General features: G+C 36.5%; 2 long non-coding RNA genes across 2 annotated transcripts; both read right to left on the bottom strand.

Moving 5' to 3' along the window:
• Positions 1 to 21,114: 21,114 nt before the first annotated feature.
• LOC131054478 (uncharacterized) lies at positions 21,115 to 22,494 on the bottom strand. The gene is made up of 3 exons (XR_009108001.1): positions 22,372 to 22,494; positions 22,232 to 22,273; positions 21,115 to 21,310 (listed from the first exon to the last, which is right to left on the bottom strand). It is a non-coding gene; the product is annotated as an uncharacterized LOC131054478 (long non-coding RNA).
• A 1,107-nt stretch (positions 22,495 to 23,601) lies between these two features.
• LOC131054476 (uncharacterized) lies at positions 23,602 to 24,556 on the bottom strand. The gene is made up of 2 exons (XR_009108000.1): positions 24,141 to 24,556; positions 23,602 to 24,007 (listed from the first exon to the last, which is right to left on the bottom strand). It is a non-coding gene; the product is annotated as an uncharacterized LOC131054476 (long non-coding RNA).
• Between the last annotated feature and the right edge of the window lie 391 nt (positions 24,557 to 24,947).

The following is a 24,947-nucleotide window of genomic DNA, read 5'->3' as shown; positions in this document are numbered from 1 at the left end:
CATTCTCATCTTGGGGCAACTCTGTATCAGTTCATCTTATCTTCTTTGAAACAACGCGACAAGCCGCATTGTCTCAAAGAGGGGCAAAATGTAGACACCTAAAATTGTCATGTCTAATTAAATAAATATTTTATTTATTTAATTATCTAAGCTTAATTCTTCTATTAATTAAATAAATCTTTATTTATTTAATTAATTCATTTATCCTCTTCTAGCTTTATTTCTCATTTAAATAAATACATTTATTTATTTAAATTATCATTTTCCTAAATTAAATAAATATTTTATTTATTTAATTATCCCACTTCTTCTATTAATTAAATAAATCTTTATTTATTTAATTAATTCATTAACCTTTTCTACCTATGACACATGTCATTCATCTCTTAATCCATACACTACCTACCCCTTTCATTATTTTATTATTTCTTCTACCTACCCTCTAATCATAGCCGACCTCCTTTACACCTCTCAATCTTATCCCTCCATTTCATATAGTGTCTTCTATATAAGGAGATGCTTCCCTCATTATCAAACCCTAATGATGCATCCAAATGACCTAAGTACTTGATCACTTGACTACACTATGATCCTACTTGCAACCACATTCCGTTCTTTGTTGAGCTCTTGTGCACATAAAATCTGAGAGCAAATATATCAAGCAAGATCAATGGAGATAGGAAGAATGGAGATTCAAACCCTATTGGACATGTGATGGTATAATCTTTGTGATTTCATTTTATTTGCATTGTCTTAGGTAATCTTCATATGTTATGGTGGATCTTTGTTGATTGTTAGGCTAAGGTTTTGTGGTTGGATTCATTTAGCCTTTCAATATTGTTATTATTGTTGTCCATTTTCACCATATACAATCACAACTATTAATCATAGCACGTATCTGCCTACAATGAGGCATGGAGATGTTTGTCTTCATTATTTTTGGTCCGAACGATTCCAGCCTCCTCAACCTAGAAGTGATGCTCTCTTTAGATCATATCAAAATTGGAAAAATGAAATGATTTTATCCTTGACTAAATCTAGAAATCCAACACTTTGCATTCCTCTTGATCAACATATACCCCTTCTTGAGGATAAGATTATTCTTCCTCCTAAGGAAAGAAATAATCTTATTCCCAAAGAGACACCTATTCCTTCTCCTAAAGAGAAGAGTATCATTTCTCCTAAGAAAAAAGATATTCTTCTTCCTAAACAAGAATCTATTCCTTGTCCTATGGATGAGTCTACTCTTCCTCCTAAACATCAATATATTCCTCCTAAAGGTAGACCTATCCCTCCTCATGATGGACCCAATCTCCTTCCTACACCTCCCATTCCTCCTTTATATGTTGTGGTCCCTCCTCCTTTATCTTATAGAGAGAAACAATTGGCCTCTCCTATCGTCCAGCCTAAAAGACCTCAACCCATTCATCCTTCCCTAAAATAAGAGATGAAGCCTATTCCTGTGAACCTAAACCTCCTCAACCCCCATCCAAAACTAGATGAAACCATTGTACAAGAGAATGCCAACAAAGATGTCGCACTAGAGCCCGTGAAGCTGTTTCCCAAACCATTTCTTCTCCTAAAACACCAATTGTTGACATGATTCCATTTTCTCCTAAACATGATGTTCAACCTAATTCTCTAAGATCAAAAATGCTTAAAACAAATGATGGTTCAAGTTTTATTCCTATTCGAGCTCCTATTCTTATTAATCTTGATGAAGAAATAGGTGAAAACGTTGTTGATGATAAAAATGATGATCCTAATATTTTTTATGATGAATATGAATGTATTGATGTTGACAAGGATTTATCTGCAAAAATTTCAAAAGCATTAATCCTAATTCCTAGCAATGAACAAAGTGACTAATCATTAGAGCAATGATCCTTGTTTGGAACTTGTGGTAGCTCCATCTATTGTGCTCAATGTGGCTCCTCTTGCGTGTTGTCCACCTTCCTGAAATAATGATCAGCAAGATCGGGGGGAGGATGACGTGCTAGATTAGCTTCATTAGCACCGTAGACTCTCTCTCTCTCTCTCTCTCTCTCTCTCTCTCACATTGCGACATTCTTCTATTTGTTTCCCTATTCTTCTATTTGTTGTCCCTAGTGTAGTCTACTTGAGGATGATGCAAAGCATTAAGATCTCTTTTGGTCTCTTCCATGTTGACTCAAAAGACACGTGTGTTCCCTTCTCCCAAGGTGGTTTCCTTTCTTTGGGGGACGAGGACAATTCTATGCACATATATATACATGATATACATGGGTTATCATAAAAAACATACAAATCCAAAGTTAGGTAAAACCATCTCGTGTTTTGTGCTTTATCCTTTGATTTATCCTCTCTTGGGCACTAAATTATTGAGATAATGTGCTTGTCTTTTTGGGTGTATCCTACCTTCAAGCAATTGCTCCCAGAAAGGCGTGTGCAATCGCTTTAGCGTGGGGGCATACACTCAACTCATAATTCTTTCTCTTGATACTTAAAGTTACTTAGCGAACTTTGTCTTTGCTTTGTAATTTTTGGTATTTTTCTTTTTATGACTCATAGTAAGAGAACCTTACTAGTTCTAGTCATGGTTCTCTCTTTCTCTCTCATGATCTTCCCTTTTACCTTATCATTGAAGTCGTAAGATCCTAAAGTCCACTAGGGGCTTGGTGTATATTACCCCTTTGATATGGTGAAAGTCTTTCAATCTGAATTCCTTGTACTTTAATTTGAGTATTTGTGTAAGCTCATACTCCCGCTAAACTAGGAGCTAAATGTAGCATCCTAAAATTGCACCACTCACCAATTTTTGTCCGTATTTGAGTCTTCACCTTAGTGTTTCGCCCCTCAGCCTTGTCGGAGTCTTGATTATGCTCACACATGTCAAAAAAATCATTCAACTCAGTGATGCACCTAGCTGCCACCTTGATCTTGCCCCAAATTAGGGCAGGACCAGGGTGTGGCACTCTGGTTCCTCTTAATAGGGACCTATCCTTGGGCCCCTCCCCCTGACCTATCTCAAATTTGAAGTGGGAAAACCCCTTTATGTCGGCCCATGCCGAAAAATTAATCAATTAATCCTACGAGAAAGTATATAAGAGGGATTTCCCCTATCATTTGACATATCATGAAATTCATTTAATCATCTGAGCATTCAAGAGATCAAACATTCAAGAACAATTGAGCATTTTCAATCAAGCTTTGGAGCAGCAATATAGTCAAGATTTCAGGCATTGAAGAGGAGATCGTCATTCTAATTCATGAGATCATAATTCCATGTGGAGGCAAGCAAAACTTCACAAGGAGGTATAAGCATTTCATTTTCAGTCAATTTAACATCCCCTCAAAGAGGAGGATTTCTACTTTCAGTCATTTCAATTACATTATTTCAAACACTTGGTTAATTCCAAAACCGGGGTTTGACCTAAAGATAAACCACTATTCCCAACACATTTCTCTTTCCATCTATGTGTCGGAAGCAGGTTCACAGTTGTACTTTTGAAATTAAGTTTTATTTCCAGAGAGAGAAAAACCCTTTTCGATGCGCGGAAAGTTCAGAGGACTGATAGGAGGGTGACCTGCTCTGGATACATGGTCCCTGTAACTTTTGGCAGATTTCACAGAGTATCTCTAAATCATCTCAAACTTCTCAGATCTAGGTGCACAACAAAATCCTGAATATGTAGCTCGTTGTTTTCTCATATTTATCTTCATTTCCAACACATAGTCTTAATTCAACTAGGTAACTTACAAGAAAGGGTCAAACACATTCCAAACACAATCAATCTACTTAGTATTCGATCCTTGTATCATTTAAGATTGGATCTAGTAGATTCATCCCTTCTTTTGAATGTAAAGTCCCCCAAGTGAAAATTGTCTTAGTGGTTTCCCCCGTCCATGTCATGAATTTGCTAAGCCCCAAATTTTCCACTTTACATCCTCATCTTAATATGATAACATCTCTCCAAACAATGTATTGTTGGCAATTGACACTCAATTGATGGGTTTCACTATGTTGTCATTGATGGCAACATGGTATCTTATTTTGGCTTCATCTTTTGGCTTAGTTGTCTATCGACAGACACAACACCGACACTGACACCGACACTGGCAAGACAAAAGGATTTCTTTGGTTACCGACAATGGAGGCCGACGTGGTTTAGTAAAAGGTTATCGACATTGGAGGCCGACATTTCTTGGATCTGGCATCGGAAATTGATTTTGATATTTATTCATTTATGTTATCTGGCCGACATGTAATTGATATTGTAATTATCTTTGTAAGCCGACATAAGGCATGATAAGTTGTATAGGGTATATAGGTCAGTTTGATAGATCATTTTGATATAACAACAATCATCATGTGAATATGTAATTGAAAGGAGATGCGAAATATATAAGAGAGATTATGTATGTGAGGATATTTATGTAAGGGTTATTCCAATAAAGGGTTTAGGGTTTCAGACCGGAACAAACAGAGCTTAAACTGGAACTGTATTCTGGCATAGAAGATGTTATCTTAGCAGTTCAACACTTCTCTGGATTGTAGTCTAGATTTACATGTAGTCAATGATGCTCCTTTTGTGATTGAGCAGTGTGCTCTAGGCTGTAAGTCTTCCTGCAAGTGCACACCCCTCATATTTTGTAATATCTGTTCATATGGTCAGTGGATTGATATTGTGGGTTACAAATCCCACCGTGGTTTTTCCTCTTTGAGGTTTTCCACGTATAATTATGTGTGTCATGGTTCTCATTTATGTGATTGCCTTATTGGTTGCTTTACTTCTTTCAATTTTATATGTATTGGTATACCAGTTGGTGTATGCATGTTTAAATAAGGCTAAAATTGATCATTCTGGTATAGCACTGATTCACCCCCCCCTCTCAGTGTTATTGGATTCCAACAATTGGTATCAAAGCCTTGTGCCTTGAAGGAAGTTTAACAGCTTGAGGAAGATCCTGAATCCAAAATCCATGGATATGGCTTTGGAGAAGCAAATTGAGATGGCACTTGAAGATTATGATGCTAAAAGATTGAAGAACTTAAAGCTACAAGATGAATTGAATTCTCCTAAGGAATTCATTCTTCATGTCCTACAAGAGAGGTTATCATCTATTCAAGCTAGGAGGAATGGACTTTTGCAAAGTCAGGATGATGAAGAGAAAGATGCATTTAAGGAACAATGTCAGAAATTGAGTCAGGTGAACATGGTTATGAAAAATCAAATACAAATTATAACTATGAGAATGTCTAAGGAGATTGAGGACAGAAAGAAAAAGGAAGAAAATCTTGTTGTATCCAAGAATCCAAACCCTACTTTGGTTGGGTTACCGGTATAGCCCAATTCGGCCTATTTACAAATGGTTCTGAAGACACGGACCTTAACTCACCAAACCAACTCAAGGAATACTCTTAAGCCATTGTAAATACACCAATTCCTAAGTCTTAAGCCATAATCAGACCTTTAACCCCTAATGTGAGACTTGTTTGCTTACACTTACTAGTGCCCACATGGAGTTGCCCCCTTAATGCATCAAACCCTTGCCTTCGACTGGTTCTAACCTGCAAAAAGCCTTCAAAATCCTAAAATGCATTGGCCATACTTGCATCCCCTCCAAAGTCGTGAACCACGAATGAAGGATCAGCAAGGTAAGGCCATTTCTTTGCAAAACCCTAGACAAAACTGTCAAATCTAGAACACTTCAAGAAATTTGCTGATTTCTTCCTTGTCTTGGCGAATTAGGACCTCAAACTTCATGCATTTGAAAGGTGATTGGCCACTCTAACACATCCCACTGGTTTCCTAATTCCAAAACAATCATAGAGTACAGTACACCACGTAGAATAACTAAATTGCAGGAAATTCTCATAAATGTATTACTTCAATGATGCCAAAAGTTTACAAAGTCATTCTCTCCCCTGATGTGCTTGGGGATGACATTTTTATACCTTCCTCAATGGTTATCAACCACCTTTTGAATCGAGGTGACCGTTGGAAATAAGTTGCTATTTGCAACCAAAAGTTGTCAAGTTTGAGCAACTGTTGACATATGTTGAATCTGCCTACCTATAGGTACTTCAACATGTCTCAAACCTTTCTAAGACATCTCCAACACATAAACACCTAGAAAAATACTCAGCCAAATACCCCTAAGCCCATACGCCCATGGTGGCTTATCAATTGCCAAATCCATGTCATTGGGTAACAAGGTGCAGTTTATTACAAATAAATCTAACATCAAACAAACAAGACTACCCTATTACATAGATTGAAAGGTCACATTCTCATGTGTGTCCTTTAGCCTTTATTGCTCTTATTATCTTAGTCATAAGTTGCTCTTGCACCATACTCCCGAGGTGAATGAATCTCAAGTCCACTTGAGATGAGGTCATGTAGTGTAGTGCCATGCTTTTTGATCTGATCTTCATCCAACCAAATGGCTTCAGAGTCAGGTTTTCCTTTCCATTTGACCAAGTATTGTTTGCACTCATTGTTCCTGGTCTTCTTTACAATCTTGGTGTCCAACACTTTTTCAAGTTTAGGTGGCTCATGTTTGGCAAAATCTATATCTGCTTCTTCTTCTAGGACCTGTTGTGAGTCACCTTTAAAAGGAGTTAGAACACAAACATTAAAAATAGGAGACATGTCAAGGTCTGATGGTAATTGAATTTCATAAGCATTGGTGCCAAACTTCTTCAAGATTTGACATGGTCCTACTTTCCTTTGCATGAGCTTAGTGTGTTTGCCCTTGGGTAACCTCTCCTTCTTCAAATTTTCCCAAACCAAATCTCCAACTTGAAACTATACCTCTCTCCTTTTCTGATCTGCATGTTCTTTGTATTTTTCTGATGACTTTTGAAGTTGTATTTTGACCTACTCATGAACTTCTTTTATGGCTTCAGCAAACCTCTCAGCATCTGCACTTATGGGATCGGTATGGGGTAGTTTTCTCAACTACAATACCCCTCTTGGATGCAACCCATAAACAATCTGAAAGGGTGACTTCTCGGTTCTTCTGTTTACAATGTCATTGTAAGCAAACTCAGCCTGAGGTAAAATTGAATCCCACTTTTCACCATGCTGCCTTGTGAGACATCTCAACAAATTCCCTAATGACCAGTTTACTACTTCTGTTTGCCCATCTGTTTGTGGATGATAGGCTGATGAGAATGACAGATTGGTGCCAAGTTTCCTCCATAGAGTTCTCCAAAAATGGCCAACAAATTTGACATCCCGGTCACACACTATGTTCAATGGAAGTCCATGAATCCTTGCTACTTCTCTGAAAAACAAATCTGCTATATAAGATGCATCACTAGTGGACTTACATGGCAAGAAATGTGCCATTTTACTAATCCTATCCACTATCACAAATACACTGTCAAACCCCTTTTGGGTCCTAGGTAAACCCATTACAAAGTCCATTGACACACTTTCCCAAGGTCTTGAGGGAATGGGTAAGGTTTGATAGAGACCAGCATTGGTACTTCTTCCTTTTGCCTTTTAGCAAATGGTGCATGTATCTACAAACTTTCTTACATCAACCTGTAATTTGGGCCAAAAGTAGTGCCTTCTTACTAATTCAAGTGTCTTGTCCAAACCAAAATGACCTGCCATAGCTCCACTATGCTTTTCCTTGATGATATTAATCCTCATTGAGCACTTTGGTATGCATAGTTGCCCACCTTTGAAAAGAAGTCCATCTTGGATCAAAAAATAAAAAAACTCCACATGATACCTTTCACCAAATTCAGTACATGCCTTGTAAATCTCCTTAAAGTCTTCATCTGCAGCATACATGTCTTTCATTGCATCAATCCCAATGCTTTTTAATTGGATTTCAGATATGGTTAGCACTCTCCTACTCAGTCCATCAACCACTTTGTTGGCTTCTACTTTCCTATGTTTTATGGAAAAGGTATAGGCTTGTAGGGATTCTACCCACTGCATATGCCTATGGCTTAACTTTTCTTGGCTATTAATGAAATTCAACGCTTGGTTGTCAATATAGACCACAAATTCCTTTGGTAGTAGATAGTGTCTCCATTTTTTCAATGCTTGAACTAGTGCATACATTTCTAGGTCATAAGAAGAATATTTTCTCTTTGCCTAATTGAGTTTTTCACTAAAGAATGCTATAGGTCTGCCTTCTTGGCTTATCACTGCTCCTATTGCCACATGACTAGCATCACATTCAATCTGAAACACTTTGTTAAAATCAGGTAGCTAATCCATGGAACTTTCTATAAAATGTAGATAATCCATGGAAACTTCTAACTTCACCAATAGTCTTAGGAGTAGGCCAAGAAAGAATTGCATTTACCTTATCCTGATCCATCTTTAAGTGACCTTTGAAGATCACAAATCCTAGGTAGATGAGCTCTTCTTGCATGAACAAACACTTGTCCATATTGATCATCAATTCCTCTTCACTCAACCTTTTCAAAACCATGTCTAGATGCCACAAGTGTCCTTCCTTTGTTCTGCTAAATACTAGGATGTCATCCAAATACACTATTACAAACTTCCCTGTGAATTCTTTCAAAACTTCATTCATGTGTCTCATGAATGTACTTGGGGCGTTAGACAAGCCAAATGGCATAACCTTCCACTCATACAACCCTTCATTTGTTTTGAAGCTTGTTTTAAAATCATCACCAGGCCTAATTCTAATTTAGTGGTATCCACTCTTTAAATCAATTTTAGAAAAATATTTTGCACCCCTCAAACAATCAAGCAAATCCTCTATCCTAGGCATTGGAAATCTATACCTTACAATGATCTTGTTGAGAGCTCTTGAGTCAGTACAAAGCCTCCACGTTCCATCCTTTTTGGGTGCCAAAACTGTCGATACCGCACATGGGCTAAGACTCTTTCCAATTAGATCAGAGTCTAGCAACTCTGGAATCTGCCTTGCCAACTCCTCATTTTGTTGTGGTGTGTGTTTGTATGCAGCCTTGTTAGGCAATGTATCCCCTAGGATCAAGTCAATACAGTGACTGATCTCTCTCATTGGCGGCAAGCTCCTTGGCACTCCATCTGCAACTATGCCTTGGTATTTACCAATGATCTCCTTCACTTCCGGACTTAGATCCTTGTCCTTTCCTTATGTCTTGTCATCTGCAGCAGGCTTCCCCTTTGAGGTTGGTATTGGAAGCAATGCAAAGCATATTCCTTCTTCCATCTTTATCTCCTTGAGGAATGGTTTACCCTCCATCATCATCACTTTGGAATCAGTTTCTTTCTGATGTTCATTGTTTTCGGTCAGGGGCAATACCTCTATGATCTTGTCATTCTTTGTGATGGAATAGGTATTCCTAAAACCATCATGGCATGCTTTGAGGTCATACTGCCATGGTCTTCCAAACAAGAGGTGACAAGCATCCATGTTAACAACATCAAAAAACATCTTATCTTTATATGCTCCTATCTGGAATTCTACCCATGACTGCTCTTCTACAAGAGTTTGCTGCCCTTTTGTGAGCCAAGATACCTTATAGGGGTATGGATGGGGTATTCTCCTCAATTTCAACTTCTCTACCATTTCTATTGAAACAAAATTCTTCGTAGACCCTGAGTCAACCAAAACCTTGCACACCATTCCTCTCGATTGGCAAGTGGTGCGGAAGACAGACTTTCTTCGAGGTGGCTCTATAGGTGTTGGTACCTTCAAGAGGATTCTTCTAAACATTAGTGCCTCTTTGGTCTCTGGATAACCATATGAATCAGGTTTATTACTGCCTTGGTAATCTGATTCTTGTGTTAGATTGGCTCTCCTTTCTCCTTGGGAGCTAGACCCCATCTTCTTTGGGCATCTGCTGGCAATGTGTCCCTCTTGGTTGCAGTTAAAACATTTTATTGGTCCTACTTCTCTCCCTGATGATCTTCCTCTAAAATTTGGCCTTCTACCTCTGAAGTTGCCTTTGTTGTTGCTATCATTTCTTGAGGAGTCTTGACTACTCTCTCCTTGAAATTCAAAATTTGATCCTCTTCCTCTGAAGTTCCTCCTTCCTCTTGGTTGCTTACCTCTCCCTCTATTGCTCTGCTCTTGTCTTCTTTTGAGCTTCTCCTCTACCTTTAATGCTAATTGATAGCGTTTATGAACAGTGTCAAGGCACAAGAGGTTCAACTCTTCTTGTATGTTCCACCTTAGGCCGTTTAGATGCCTTGCCACTCTTTCAACCTTCTTAGACTTTATACTCAATTTCTAAAATTCTTCAATATAGGCACACACATCCATCTCTTTCTGTCTGGGATTCTGCCTTCTCTTGTGTAATTGGACTTTATAGTCCTCAAGTACATATACTCCCTTGATCTCTATAATCATCTTTTTCCAAGAGGCGATCATTCCTCTTCCCTCTTTCACTCTTTCTCCTTGCACAAAGTTCCACCATGTCAAGGTTGTTCCCTACATTTTTTACTAGGCAATCTTCATCTTTTCGTTGTCGGCAATGTCTTAACATTCAAAAAGATTGTTCAAGGACTCTATCCAGTCCATCACTCCATCGGCATCCATCTTCCCATTCAAAATAGGAAGGTTTGATTTCTGGTCCATGGTTCTCCTCTCCACACACTTCAAGGTATTGACCAGGTACCTATGCTCTGCAAGAACTTCCTCTTCTTCCTACCCTTGTGGGTTCTCCTCTTCTTCTCCCACTTCCTCCGAGCCATCAAGTCCTCTCTCCAACCTGCCTTCCAAGTTCTCAATCAACCTTCTAAGCCGATCATTTTCTTCTCTGTTCTCTTGCACCATCCTGGCAAGTTCCACATTTGTCACCTTTGAAGGCATTCTTCTATCCTAACCCTCTGATTCTTCTGCTGACATGTACTATTCTTCTTCCCAAAAGGATTTCTCTTATGCTCTAATACCAATCTGATGCAGAGGCCCCGATACTGGTAAAGATAGGTTCCCCTAATCCAAGAACACACCAAGGACCCTAGCAATCACACAACACTCTAGGGGTTAAGGAACATCAGTTTCACAAGTCCCACATCCCTTTCTCCTAAACAAAAGACTATCGATACAAGGTCTCTTTCATTTACCGATACAAAGACCTTACAGTCAACAATGATTAATTAAGGTTTGGTTTGAAGTCCCCTAGGTCATAGAGACCTCCTTCAATCATTGAGTTTTGGTTCCCTCTACCGGTTTGGGTAATTGCTGCAACAAGGCCTACAAAACCTAGTAGCCCTGCAAAACCGGTTTTCCATTCTTAGCTCTTTATTCCTCCAAAAAACCAGACAACAAATCCCAGTTTTGAATATCCTTTTGGGAGTTACAAAACATATCCTAAGGGTTCTTACGAGTAGGGAATGCAAGAATCCAAACCCTACTTTGGTTGGGTTATCGGTATAGTCCAATTAGGCCTATTTTACAAAGGAGTGTGAAGACACATACCTTAACTCACCAAACCAACTAAAGGAATATTCTTAAGCCATTATAAATACACCAATTCCTAAGTCTTAGGCCATAATCAGACCTTTAACCCCTAATGTGAGACCCGTTTGCTTACACTTGCACGGTGGCCACATGGAATTGTCCACCTTAATGCATCAAACCCTTGCCTCCGACTGGTCCTAACCTACAAAAGGTCTTCAAAATCCTAAAATACATTGGCCATACTTGCATCCCCTCCAAAGTCATGAACCGCCAATGAAGGATCAACAAGGTAAGGTCATTTCTTTGCAAAACCCTAGACGAAACTGTCAAATCTAGAACACTTCCAGAAATTTATCAATTTATTCCTTGTCTTGGCGAATTAGGACCTCAGACACATCCCACATGCATCTAAAAGGTGATTGGCCACTCTAACACATCCCACTGGTTTACTAATTCCAAAACAATTGTACAGTACGGTACACCATGTAGAAGAACGGAATTGCAAGAAATTCTCATAAATGTATTACTTCAATAATGTCAAAATTTTACAAAGTCATTCTCTCCCCTGATGTGCTTAGGGATGACATTTTTATACCTTCCTCAACGGTTATCAACCACCTTTTGAACCGAGGCGACCGTTGGAAAGAAGTTGCTATTTGCAACCAAAAGTTGTCATTAAAAGTTGTCAACAAAGTTGTCAAGTTTGAGCAATTGTTGACATGTTAAATCCGCCTACCTAGAGGTGCTTCAACATGTCCTAAACCTTTCTAAGACATCTCCAACACATAAACACCTAGAAAAATACTCAACCAAATACCCCTAGGCCCATATGCCCATGGTGGCTTATCAATTTGCCAAATCCATGTCATTGGGTAACAAGGTGGGGTTTATTACAAACAAATCTAACATCAAACAAACAAGACTACCCTATTACATAGAGTGAAAGGTCACATTCTCATGTGTGTCCTTTAGCCTTTATTTCTCTTATTATCTTAGTCATAAGGTGCTCCTCCACCAAATATTCTTCCACAGAGTAGGTGTCCTATGCTCCTCATGAACATTCAATAGGGAAAAATCTGCAAGACAAAGTCTTATCAACCCTTTGGCTTTCATGTTTGTTAGGTCCCAATCTTCTTGTTTCATGCCTGATGGTTTAGCTCTAGACACTGCAACCCAAAGGTCTTTGTACATCAATAGGTCTTCCATCTTGAGTTTCCATAACTCATAGTTTCTACCATTGAACTTATCAATGTCTACTCTTCTTGATGTGCTCGCCATCTCAATCTGCAATTTCACATAAACAAAAGTTCTTCTTCAAAACTCCCACAGTAGAACTAACACAAACACGTCATCCTACCCACAAAGGTAACACACTAACCAAGCTTTGATACCACTTGTTAGGAAAGAAGAATGCGGAAATGCCTTCCACAATGTTAATTCAAAGAGGAGAGGAGCAAAGGTGACTTTCAATTTCAATTACAGTCACTAAGATGCACATTATTAAGATAACAAAGAAAACACAAGATTCACACAAGAACAGAGAGAAAACAGAATTTACGTGGGAAAACCCTTACGAGTAAATAACCCACCACCAAAGCCAATTTCTTGTATTACAATAAAATATCTATTACATATACACTATAGATTAAGCTCTCTGGTGCATATTACACAGTCTCTGTTTTGACAACATTCAACCTACAGATAGAATTTGATCCATGCACCACACAGGCAACAGGCACAATGTTCTGCAAATTTGGCATCCAACACAGACTAGCCACTCATCAACCTCCAATCGTTGCCCTCAACATCCGACCATCCGAAATCAGGCTTTACCGACTTCTGGTCTGCAAGGCAATCATCTCTCTGACCTCAATTACAAACGTTTCTGCAACAAGTCTTTGAGGCCTCTCACCCCCTTTGCAACCATTTCTTCAAATGATTATATCTCTACTCCAAGAACGGTTCATTTCAGTTTCTTCTTTACCGACTTCAACCGTTGAACTTCAAACTGTCAAATAACACACAAAGTATTCTTCACCGAATCCTCTAAGTCATTCCAGCATGAACCTATCAACGACAAACAAATCGGCAAGTCAGCATGAGTTCTTCGTGGTCCCACCCAGTCTTCCAAGACTATCAACAAATATTCTCATTCAGACTAATCATCGGCTTCCAACTCCACATGAGTCAGTCGTGGTCCCACCAAGACTTATCGACAAGAGTCTCTTTGATACCCCTCGGGGTGGCAGGGAGAGCTTGTCTCCTTGCTTCCTTGTTACCCTACAGGTTCTTCTACATGCCCTTCCTTTATCCGCGAGGCGACAAGGAAGACTAAGACCCCTTCCCCCGCTATCCCGCATCAATTACAACACTTATGTTGTCGGGCTGCGGGGTGGCGGGTTAGTCTGAGTTCTTGCTATCCCACACCGCTTTGCACACTTGCTTCGTCGAGCTGCAAGGTGGCGGGGAAGTCCGAGTTTTCTTTTTCCCACAACCATTTGCCCATACGCCTCAATGTCTCACAAGTTGGCAAGGAAGACCAAGGTCTTCTTTCCTCCCGCTATCCTGTGACTTCAGTCGCCTCAATCTTCTACATGCGCGGGATACAGAAAGAGGTAATTCCTTTCTTGCCCCACTATCCCACATGACTTTGGTTGACAGTAGAAGCAAGATACCAAAAGCAAATGGCTTCTATAAATATTTGTATAACACGAAAGTTGTACACTACCTTTTGGAGTTGGTCATTAACATGAAGGTTATCAGCTGCTTGTCAATAACATGAATGTTATCCACACCGAACTGCTCACTGCACGAACAAAATGCCATCTAACCGAGATTTAAACCAATGAGTATGAGGCACCCATTCTCAATAGTTGTAATGTCAAGTTTACTTGTGATGATGCAAAAAAAAATTTAAGAAAGAACCTTATTTGTCTATATTTTCTTAAATTTTCATAGTGTGTTATTTTCTTAAGTTTTATGGAGGTTTTTTCCTAGGAAACAACCTTATTTTATAAAAAATTAACTCTTAAGTTATAGGTATTTGTGTAAGGAAGTTAACATAGCGTAACAACTACCTATACTAATTTTGAGAGAAGGGTAATGCAAAACTTTTACAAATCTTTACAACAATTAAAGAAACAACAAAAATAAACATAAATAGCATGCATACCACAACACAATAATTTATATGGGGAAAGCCCTTTCATGAGAATAGACCAACACTCCAAAACCCACCCAATATATTATTCAGAAATCAGCAATAAATTATAATATTCTTGTAGAGGAAGCTCCTCAAAGGAGTCACCAATAGATATCCAAAGATAACTCAATGGCTATTAGAATCTCAAAATACATCACAATGTATAGCCATAAAACAATGCCTCATAAAATAGGTTTGTCTTTTAGGGAAAACAAAGCAAACAAAATATCCACAAACTATGACCTAATGATAAATAGTCAAGATTCACAATGATAAATTATAAATAAATTTTGTTTCCAAGGCGTTGCCCCTCGAAACCCCCCACCGAGATGTGTTTCCCCATAGACCCCTAGTCGGTCAAGGGACCAAAGCCTAGAAGAGGGTACCCCCCCTTGCAACCCCCCACACTCACATATCAATAGTAACCTTTTATCAACAACATCTTTTTTAATTATTGCAAGGTTCAGACACCATTTTCCTACCAATGTGGGTTGGAAACATTTTGAGACATAAAGAAGGTTGAGTAAATAGTTAACACCCTAAATTGTCACTCACTCAAAAGTGACAAAAAATTATAGTTGGGTGGATAAGGCACCACCTCAGCTCATTATCCCTTTTGGTTGGTTGGAAAGGTTAGGATAGGATTGGGTTTTTGTGGTTAACAAAATGGGAAGGCCACATGAATGGTTCTTAACGTTAAGAATCTACATGTGGATGAATTTGGAGGGAGGTTGGGTGTTTCTTGTAGCTTAGCTTTAGGGTTTGTGATAGTGAGGATATGATGTGTCATCTCCACGTGAATTGATGAAAAAAACCCTCTTTCTACATATACTTGACTTTAATTTTTGAAAGGCCTTTCGACATTCTTTCTTTTGAGACAAAAACAAATTCTAAATGTGAAAGAAAAGAGAAGAGAGGAGCTTGGAAAATGGAAACGGCTTGAGGATCTCAAACTAGAGTTGAAGACCTTATGGTGGACGTTATCTTTGGTTTAAGTTTTCTTTTTGCATGTGAATATATTGTGTTGGTTTTTGGAGTGTATGATATTGAATGAATTTGTATTGTTAATGTATGTTAAAAAGCATGTTGGGGTTTTCTTAGTGTATGAAGTTATTTGTAAATTTTATGGGGTTTAATGTAGATAAATTGCTGATTATTTTAAATGCTTTAGTATCTATATGTGTTTTGTTATAGGGAGTAGATCCTTTTCTCCATACAAATTGGGTCCTCCATGTGTGGGGTAGAGTGGGAGTGGCTCCCTTGTGTAGAGCATGGGTATGAGTACCCTATATGCAAAAATTATGGGATATGAGAATCCCCTCATTCTTAGATAGTAATGGACAACATATTAGAACATGTAGAATACCGTGAAGAACTATATAGAGAGTCAACTATTTTTCATCCCTCCAAAGTTCAATCCGCACTCCCCCTTCTTAAGAATTTCATAATGGAATTCACTATGTACTATATGGAATTGTTTTGAATTGAGCAAACTATGGTTTTGTTGGAATGCAAAGGATGTTATCTATAAGAACCCACTACATTTTCTCTAAAAAAGTTATTTTTTTCTTCTTTCTTTAAGTTAATAAGTGTTCATTCACGAGTATACTCAGGTACTCTTATCCAATGAGATAGATGATAGTCCATTTTGGCACAACATCCAACCATTTACAGAGTAGGCACTTCTATCACAAGATAGGTGTATGATAATTATGTTCTCTAACTAGAGTCTTAGACTTATCTAGACCATCTAGAACTTGAGTCAAGACTACACTTCCGCAATCTTAGTGCATCGAGGCCACCATTGTCAAAAGTATGAAATACAAAGGCTTGAAACTCGCCTCAAATAGTCAAATGATACATCTGGGATACTTCTTAAATATATTTTATCTTACCTTAAGAATTTACTTTTCCTTTCACTTTAGTCAAATGTCTTTCTTAGATTTATCATATTTTGATTATAGTTTTCTTGATATTTATGAACATGCCCTAATCCCCATCCACAAATGCATGCATACTAAGAACACACTTAATTCCCAAATTGCCTACATGCATCACTTTCAAATGAGATCAAGGCATAATATACATGCAATTATTTTCTAAGGTTTAATGTGAATTGTATAGTGGGTACACAACCGTTACTGGGATAGTGTACCCATGAAGGGAAGCATAAGAAACAATTGATCATCATAATAATTGCTTGTATCCTAAATCATTTAATTCTTGATCCTATGAATGCATCACCCTTGACTCATGTCAAAATTTATAATAAGACTTTTTGATGCAGAGCATACACACACATAACCAACTAAGAGAGATCTTTCTCCCAACTCACCTATCCAATTAGGTGGGAACCCTTCACTTGCTTACAAGACCTATAACAAGGCCACTAGCACTCGTGAGGTTTCAATACCCAATGCACACCTATGCTCATCAATCCATTACCAACCAATAACACTCATATCCTTCTATGCATATTCAACTTGCTTGAACCCAAATCCATACTCCATAGCACTCAAACACCATCAACCTCCTTCAAACCTTACTCACTCAAATCAACCCTCAACTAGGTCTTCTAATTCCCACTAATGCTCAACTCACATCATAAAGTAGGTACCCCCAAACAAGTGAACCCCTTGACACCCTTATAAGGACTTTCCAACATGTGCAACCATGACCCTTTACCCTCCCAACCTCCCAAAAGGTCACAAGTAGCCTACTACTGCAACACTATCCTTTTATGACAGTCATAAATGCTCAGGACAGTCACCCTTCATAAGCCACTTCTTCCCGTCAATACTCTTAGACATTAATGCAGATGACACTGGACCTCCTTACAACTCCTACCAACACCAAACTCTAATACCAAACTCATTCCCAACCTTGCTATTGCATTAATTCAACTCATTGTCAAATTGTGACAGTCAAGGCCCATTATTTGAGACAGTCATAGACCCTTGAGGTTAGGTTGGTTCTAATGGTTATTAGCCACTTGGGATATGTTGGTGACACCTCCTCACATCCTTCTAGACCTCTCATCAACCTTTCAAACCCTGACCTTTTTAATTCATAATCTAACTTGACATCAAACCTCTGTCCAGGTAGACTGAGACACCCAAAATCAGACGTTTCAACTCCTGTAGCACGTGCCAGAACCAGAATTATCTCAGAGCCCTCCAATGAAAAGGAAATGAAGGAATATATTTACAAGGGTCATTCCACGTTTTGGTGTCAGATTTCAACGTGAAAATGACCCCAAGTTCATTTTCTTATTGCCTCAGTTTACCCTAGAATAGGGTATAGACAGTTTACAAAGAAATAGGCAAAACTTTATCAAAACAAGATGGATTTAAATGAAACAAGGATCAATTTGCAGAGGATTCACATCTTTTCCATCCCAATGAGTTTCCAATGATGCAATAACTGATTTCACAAAGGAAATGAAAGATATCAGACCGAGAAATTCAGAAATACAGTGACAATTAAGAAAATTGAGATTTTTATTGATTTCCTTTTCTCAATGCTTACAACCACCTGTTCATTCAACCCTTCATTGACCAAGGAGAGGCTATTTAAATATTTTTTAAACCTCTTCCAACGGTTATAACTAATATTTGAACTTGCACTACCAAACTAACACCCAATCACATATTATGGTGTAAAAATTGTTTATGACAACTTTGCCTAATATAGATCAAAGACTCAACCTAGGATCCTCATGCTTCTAAACTAGTACAAATAGGTTCAAATAGGTCTATAAGACCCTTTACACATCATGGAGCCTCATATTTGACCCGCTGATACACATTTTCAATATAATGACAATTTTGACTACATGACTTCATTAGGATTCAAAACACCATCTAATGGCCACAGGGACCTTTATTACTTCAAGAATGGTCATGTTTGACCTTATTCATGACTCTCCACCTACTAAAACCTGAAAGATACAAACTTGGCCTCATTAAGGCATGAAGGCCTATTAGGTGCTCCTGCACCACTTTTCCATAATAAATATAAGTCAAATCATATTGTTTACATCCCATAATCTTATTTGGGGTTTTCTATGGTTGTAGTAGAATATGTTGATTCTTTGAATTTATTTTTTTAATTATTGATCTAAGAGCGATTTCCCATCGCTTGGATTTTGTCTTCATGATGCCCCTTATTACTATCTAGTGATGTAAAGGGGTGATGTCATCATCATTGTTGCAACTATGTTAGGCTAAAAATGCAATAGCTCAAAGTGTGACAAAATTACTCATATAAATGTGAGGCCCAGAGGTACCATTAATATCGAATGTTCCCAATTTTCTATGTTTTGTATTTGGATTTAGTTGTGTTGTTTAGCTATACACAAATAGAGATTAAATTGAAAAAATATACTTAAGAAATGAAAATGCTTAATCTATAACTTGTCATGTACAATCATAAGTATGGAATCTAATCAAATCACATAATATCAAATGGAAGAGAGAATGTGGAGAGAGATTATAAACACAATAATCCAAATTCCTATCATGACTTACTAAAACCCAAGTTAATAAGTTATGATGGATTTATGACCAATCAACAATCTCTCAAACTATTAAATTACTCATTATAGCTTGAAATGCTTATACAAATACTTATTAATGAAAAATTAATTATTTAATTCTAACACACATCAAATCGATAACTAATTTTGGTATTAGGGGTATCTACTTCTTAGTTTTACACAAAATACTAATCAAATCACAAACTACAATATCAAATAATAACTATATGAACTTATGAATATGCAATAGATAAATAAGAGAGTAATGTTAATAAACAACTTAATATCTATAAAAGGATAATCGAAGTTATCAAGATGATATTTATTTGATTGATAATGATATTATGAGTATCAATATAAAAAGATAACCAAGATTATCACAACAAAAATAAAAATTAAGTATGAAATAATAAAGGGGAACAAATTATAATAAAAAAGTAATCACATCAACAACTTGAAAACTATACCATATGATGGTAATAGCTTAAAAACGTAATAACTAGGCTATTCTACAAATATAAATCAATCAATAAATGCTTTCGATATAAACCTATAATCCAATAGCATGAATGTTATTGAGTATCTTTTTGAAGTCAAATGAATATCAATTTGATAACTTAACTAACTTTTAAAGCCAAGACCAACTATTGTTTGATCAAAACTGCAATAAAAATTGAATAAGTGTATATGATATAAATAGCCATTAAAATAAAAAAACACCAAAATATTGAAACAATTATCAATTAACATTAGATACATTAGATACCATATATATATATATGTCAACTACTCCATAACTATTGTCAGAAATCCATAACTATTGTCAGAAATCCATAAGAAAACTATTCATTTATAATAAATATCATATTACTAATTGAAATCAATCTCCCTACTCTTTCCTTTTTTGTGTCTACTTTAAAATAAAATGAGGAGCTCTTTATGATCTAACTTAAATTATTTAAACCATATTCTTTAAAGAGTTCGCTCTTCCTACTACTAATTTTCATTAAATTTGCTAAGTACTTAAATTTGAAATGCATCTTACATCTTACCGCTTGAACGATGGGATAAACTGAAATTCAAAAATAAGTAGATTTCGGCTTCGAAAAAATAGAGACTGTCTTTCATTGCGAATCTATTATGCATCACTAATCTCTAATTTTTCTCCCATTCTCCATTATTAATTAATCTATAATAATATACATCGATTAGGGTAGAGCTCATTAAAAAAAAATCATTTGTCATGCATTGCAAGAACAAGGAATATACATTGGTTTGGTTAATTTATAACGTCGACATTATGAATTGAATTTCCTTGTATGTGATGGGTAACATGTTTCGAAGGGAGATGGCTTCATGAAATGCAATGATTAAAGGATTAGTACAAATGAATTTGATAAGAAGGTTTTTGAACTTTTGCCCATGTAGTCAGCGTAAAGATAGATCTCACAACCCTTCTAACACACTTGTCAATAAAGATGTGGAAGCTTACACAAGGCATACTTGTCAATGACTACAAATGTTCTCAATAGCATACTTGGATAAATAAGATGGAAGCAAACACAAGGCACTCAGTATGCCAGCTAATAAGGAAAGCATAGAATAGGTGTGCAACCTGTTGATAGATTGCCTCAAACTTGTGTGGCTTCACCAATTGTAATTATTGCAGGGGATGCACTAAACAGATTCTAGAGAAAGTTGTGGGTGAATTATTAGTGACCCGACCTGACCTGTCTTGTGCCGATTCTATTAGGCTGGAGTTTTATGGAGGAGGCTTCCTAAAAACTTTCGGTGGATGTTGTTAAATATTTTTTAGATTAATTTAAAGCAGGTGTTTCCATGAATTTTGTAGTACAATTTAAGCTTCGAAATTTATGTAAGTTGGTGATCTCATGAATTTTTTTATTTATCATATTCAATTCACCTGAATAAATAAATATAAAAAATTAAAAATAATAATTGATAAAACTTGAAAAACTTCAAATGATTGACAAGTGACCGAAAAAATAAAACCTAAGCTGGTAGGACAATTTCTAACCCACCACCTTTTCCACCCGCTCAAATCTACAGCCCTAAAAAGTGGGGACTGCTATTTTTCAAAAAAAGATTTCAATTAACCTTGCAACAATAATTTTTTTTACTTCATGAAACCTCCTGATCCTGAAACCTTAATCTTATTCCAATCTTCGATTGAATATCATCTGAAAATAAGAAGAAAAAGAGAGGCTGCTCAAATATTGATAATGGGAACACTACATGGAATGGGACAATATCAAAAGATCTAGTCGATTATCGGAATGACCCTGCAATTAACATATCATTTAATCCTCTTATATATCAATCTACTTTTGTATGCTATACGCTAATGTCATCATTCGAAATTATGTATACGCTTGTGAACAACATACTATTTGATAATCAAGCCTAGTCGGACCCTCGAACTTCAATACTTATCTATCTTGGCCCAGTATTTCGTAAAATGATTCTACTCACACAAATTATCAAAATCTACAATGGTCACAGAACATAGTAGCTTTTCAACCATCTCTAAAAATCAACCTTTTCCTTGTGATGAATGAATACTTATTAGGGAATAGGATTATACTGTACAAAATAAAAGCTAACCACTATTCAACATTTTTCCATTGTCATGCTAGAACAGAGCCAGCTTATGATAAAGTAAACCACTTATCTCTTGAATACGTGGGCTGGTGACTGATCTAAAACATCTAATGTAGGTAGGATTAATATCCCGAAGACATAGATGGGAACATTAAAGCGAAGTATTAATAGGTCGATGGATGTTTTGATCGAACACACGTTAACAATACAACAGAGCTATTGAACCTACCCAAACGTGATACTGTGCAATTTTGTACGGGTGTCTTACTACGATAATAATGTATCCAATTATTTGAATATGTGAGAAACAATACGAAAAATTGAATCCTCTTAAATTGGTCCTCTTTGATCAATATTGTGAGGACTCTATACTTGCAAACGCAATCTACGCTCTTCTCTTTGATAAATATTACCGTCTAAAATATAGTGAAAACTTGTGAAGAATTAACAATGCTCTACCATGTTCTATTTTATTGTAAAGTTGTTCGGAAAACACTGACCTTTAGAATCAACACACCAATCAAATCAAAGATTTCGCTCACCTGTGCAATGCAATGGAGATTGTTTGATCATCCTACCATGCTAAATGTGCATATGATCCAAGAAATGTTATATAGTTGGTTGAAGATAAGAACCTTACATTTTATTTCAGAACTATTTCGAGTTTCATGTGTTCTTGTTTTATTGTTTACATGCAGGTATAATCTTTTCTTGGTATTGAAAATGGAGATACAGCTGACTCCTTGAGCCCAAATTTCAGGTCTACAATTTGATCTACACTTATAAAGCTGACAAAGAATTGATTCAGTATGAAATGGATTCCTAGATGCTGACTATTTAATCACGTGAAATCAAATAAAATAGCATGCAATTGTAATACATCCTATTGACGGTCCCTTCTACATTAATACCTAATCATTACATATTAAAGAAACTTGTGTAAACGCTGAAAAAGGAAAACAAGGCGTGCACTTGACTTATCATAGAATCGAAACAAAGTACTGTAATAAGCTTGTGTATTAGTAACGCAATCAATTTCCTTTTGTAACTGGATTAAATTCCTATTATTACTCTATTTCCTTTTGTAGCTGGATTAAATTCCTATTATTACTCTATTTCCTTTTGTAGCTGGACTATATTCCTATTATTAGTCTTACTTTCCTGTCATGACTTGAATACAAAAGATATGAGTTTATTTCTACTTAACGTCATTGTTTTGTCTGTTTCATTACAGTCCGGTCATACAAAAAATATATCGCTCGTCTGTCCTAAGATTATTTGTTATTTTTATTAATAACACTCTTCTATTATTTATATACTTATTTTTATAAAATCGTTAATTTGTTGAGATAACAATGCATAAAATAAATATGATAAGGTAAGATAAAATCAAAAGGGGTTGTGACATGATTGTGAGTGGTTGTTAAATGTGTTCAGTCCGGGTTGTTGTATCCCCCAAGTTCGGACGTGGATTGTATTCAACCCTATGGCTGGGAGGTGAGCTCCCTATTAACTAAAAGGAGATATTATTAATTTTTATGCAGGTTTGAAGCTGGTAATGGAGTGCATCTTTTTTGAGAGTCTTGCGCAACCCTCATGTGTTAAACTATAATTGTATTCAGTTGAATTTTGGTGCAAGGTGCTGGAAAATGTAACTATCATATTGTATCTTCAAAGCTTAGTATGTAAATGTAATGTCCCCACTTTGAAATCTAATTTAATAATAAATAATAATAATAAAATTAAAACACAAAAGAATAAAAATTAAAATTAAATTAAAATATAAAAAAAAAAAATTAAAACTTGATTAAAGTCAATGAATGCTCAAAATGCATGAAATGATAAGTTGTGACTTCCCAAATATGAGGTATAAAAGGGAGAAGAGAACCCATTTAAAGGGGGATAATTGAGAAATCAGAAGTGCAAATCTGATTGTGAAAGGTGTGTCCCTTTCAAAGGACAAAAATAATGAAGAGTTGCACTCTTTTAAATAATTACTTGTCTTTAATAATGAAGAGTTGCACTCTTTCAAAGGGTGCACATAAAAAAAAAAAAGCACCCATACACACCAGCAGTCAACCAAGCTATGGAATAAGGGTTTTTTATAGAAAATTTTAGAGAATAATCACAACCATGAATCCAGCTAAATTTCTTTGCATGTTACCTCCATTTGTTGAGTGGAGATCTAGAAAACCAAAAAAAGAATGGAACCCTGAATTCAGCCTTTTATGATGAATTTTTTTTTTCCATGGGGCTCATAGGAAACTTCTTTAAACCTGCAAAACAAAAAACAAAAACACAATTGCTATGCATCAACTAATACGTTAACAATAAAATGGAAAAAACATATCTGTAAATTTGCACCAAATATTGAGTTGATTCAACATAAAAACTTTCAAAACCTCTCACCAAACCTTTGCGAAGCGTTGCAATCTCCCTCTCTTTCTCATTCATCCTGATGATGGATCATGGAGTGTGATCCGAAACATTGATGTTCAAAAACTTGAACACAATCAAATCCAAAAATCTGCATACTTCATTATTATGGATTGTGGAAATCTAACAGAATTAACAAAATTGATAAGTCTTTATATTCAATCCTCAACAAATTAGAGTTGTAGCAACCCTAAAATGTAAGAGCTAAAATTATCTTCCTTCCAACGACGCAGATGAAATGCACAACGCACCTCATTAGTTGGAGATTATTTTCAAAAGTTAATTAATTCATCTAATTAAGGGATTAAATCCCTGGTGGAGGCCTATATTGTTAGGGATCCCCAAGGGAAGCTATTTAAAAACAATTTGGTATTTAAATTCTTTTTATTTTAAAAATATCTCTACGTTCATGCCATACTGTGTTGGTTAAGTGGTGGTGGTGTTGTTGTGCCCACCAAGGTTCAAACCCCCATTGGGTCATTGTGATTGCAAGCTTGTGCCTTCGTCAATCCAATGTGCTTGTGGTCTTGAGTCACACTATTGATAAATGGGGATTAGGTCCCCCACTTGTAACCTCGCCAATTCATAGCTCTAGGTCAAAAGCGATTCATGTGGTACTAGATGGCATTTCGTACAGCATCACTGGTCATGTTAAAAAGTTTACTTGACACTTCAAAAATTTAAAAATATCTCTATTATTCTAATAAAATGTTATGTTCAATATTTTATTTAATAGTAAAGTGGATTATTTAAATTTAGAGATAAAGTTGGCTATTTATA

This window comes from Cryptomeria japonica, chromosome 7 (assembly GCF_030272615.1).
Source record: "Cryptomeria japonica chromosome 7, Sugi_1.0, whole genome shotgun sequence".
Lineage (NCBI taxonomy): Eukaryota > Viridiplantae > Streptophyta > Pinopsida > Cupressales > Cupressaceae > Cryptomeria > Cryptomeria japonica.
This window is presented reverse-complemented; position numbering and strand designations above follow the sequence as displayed.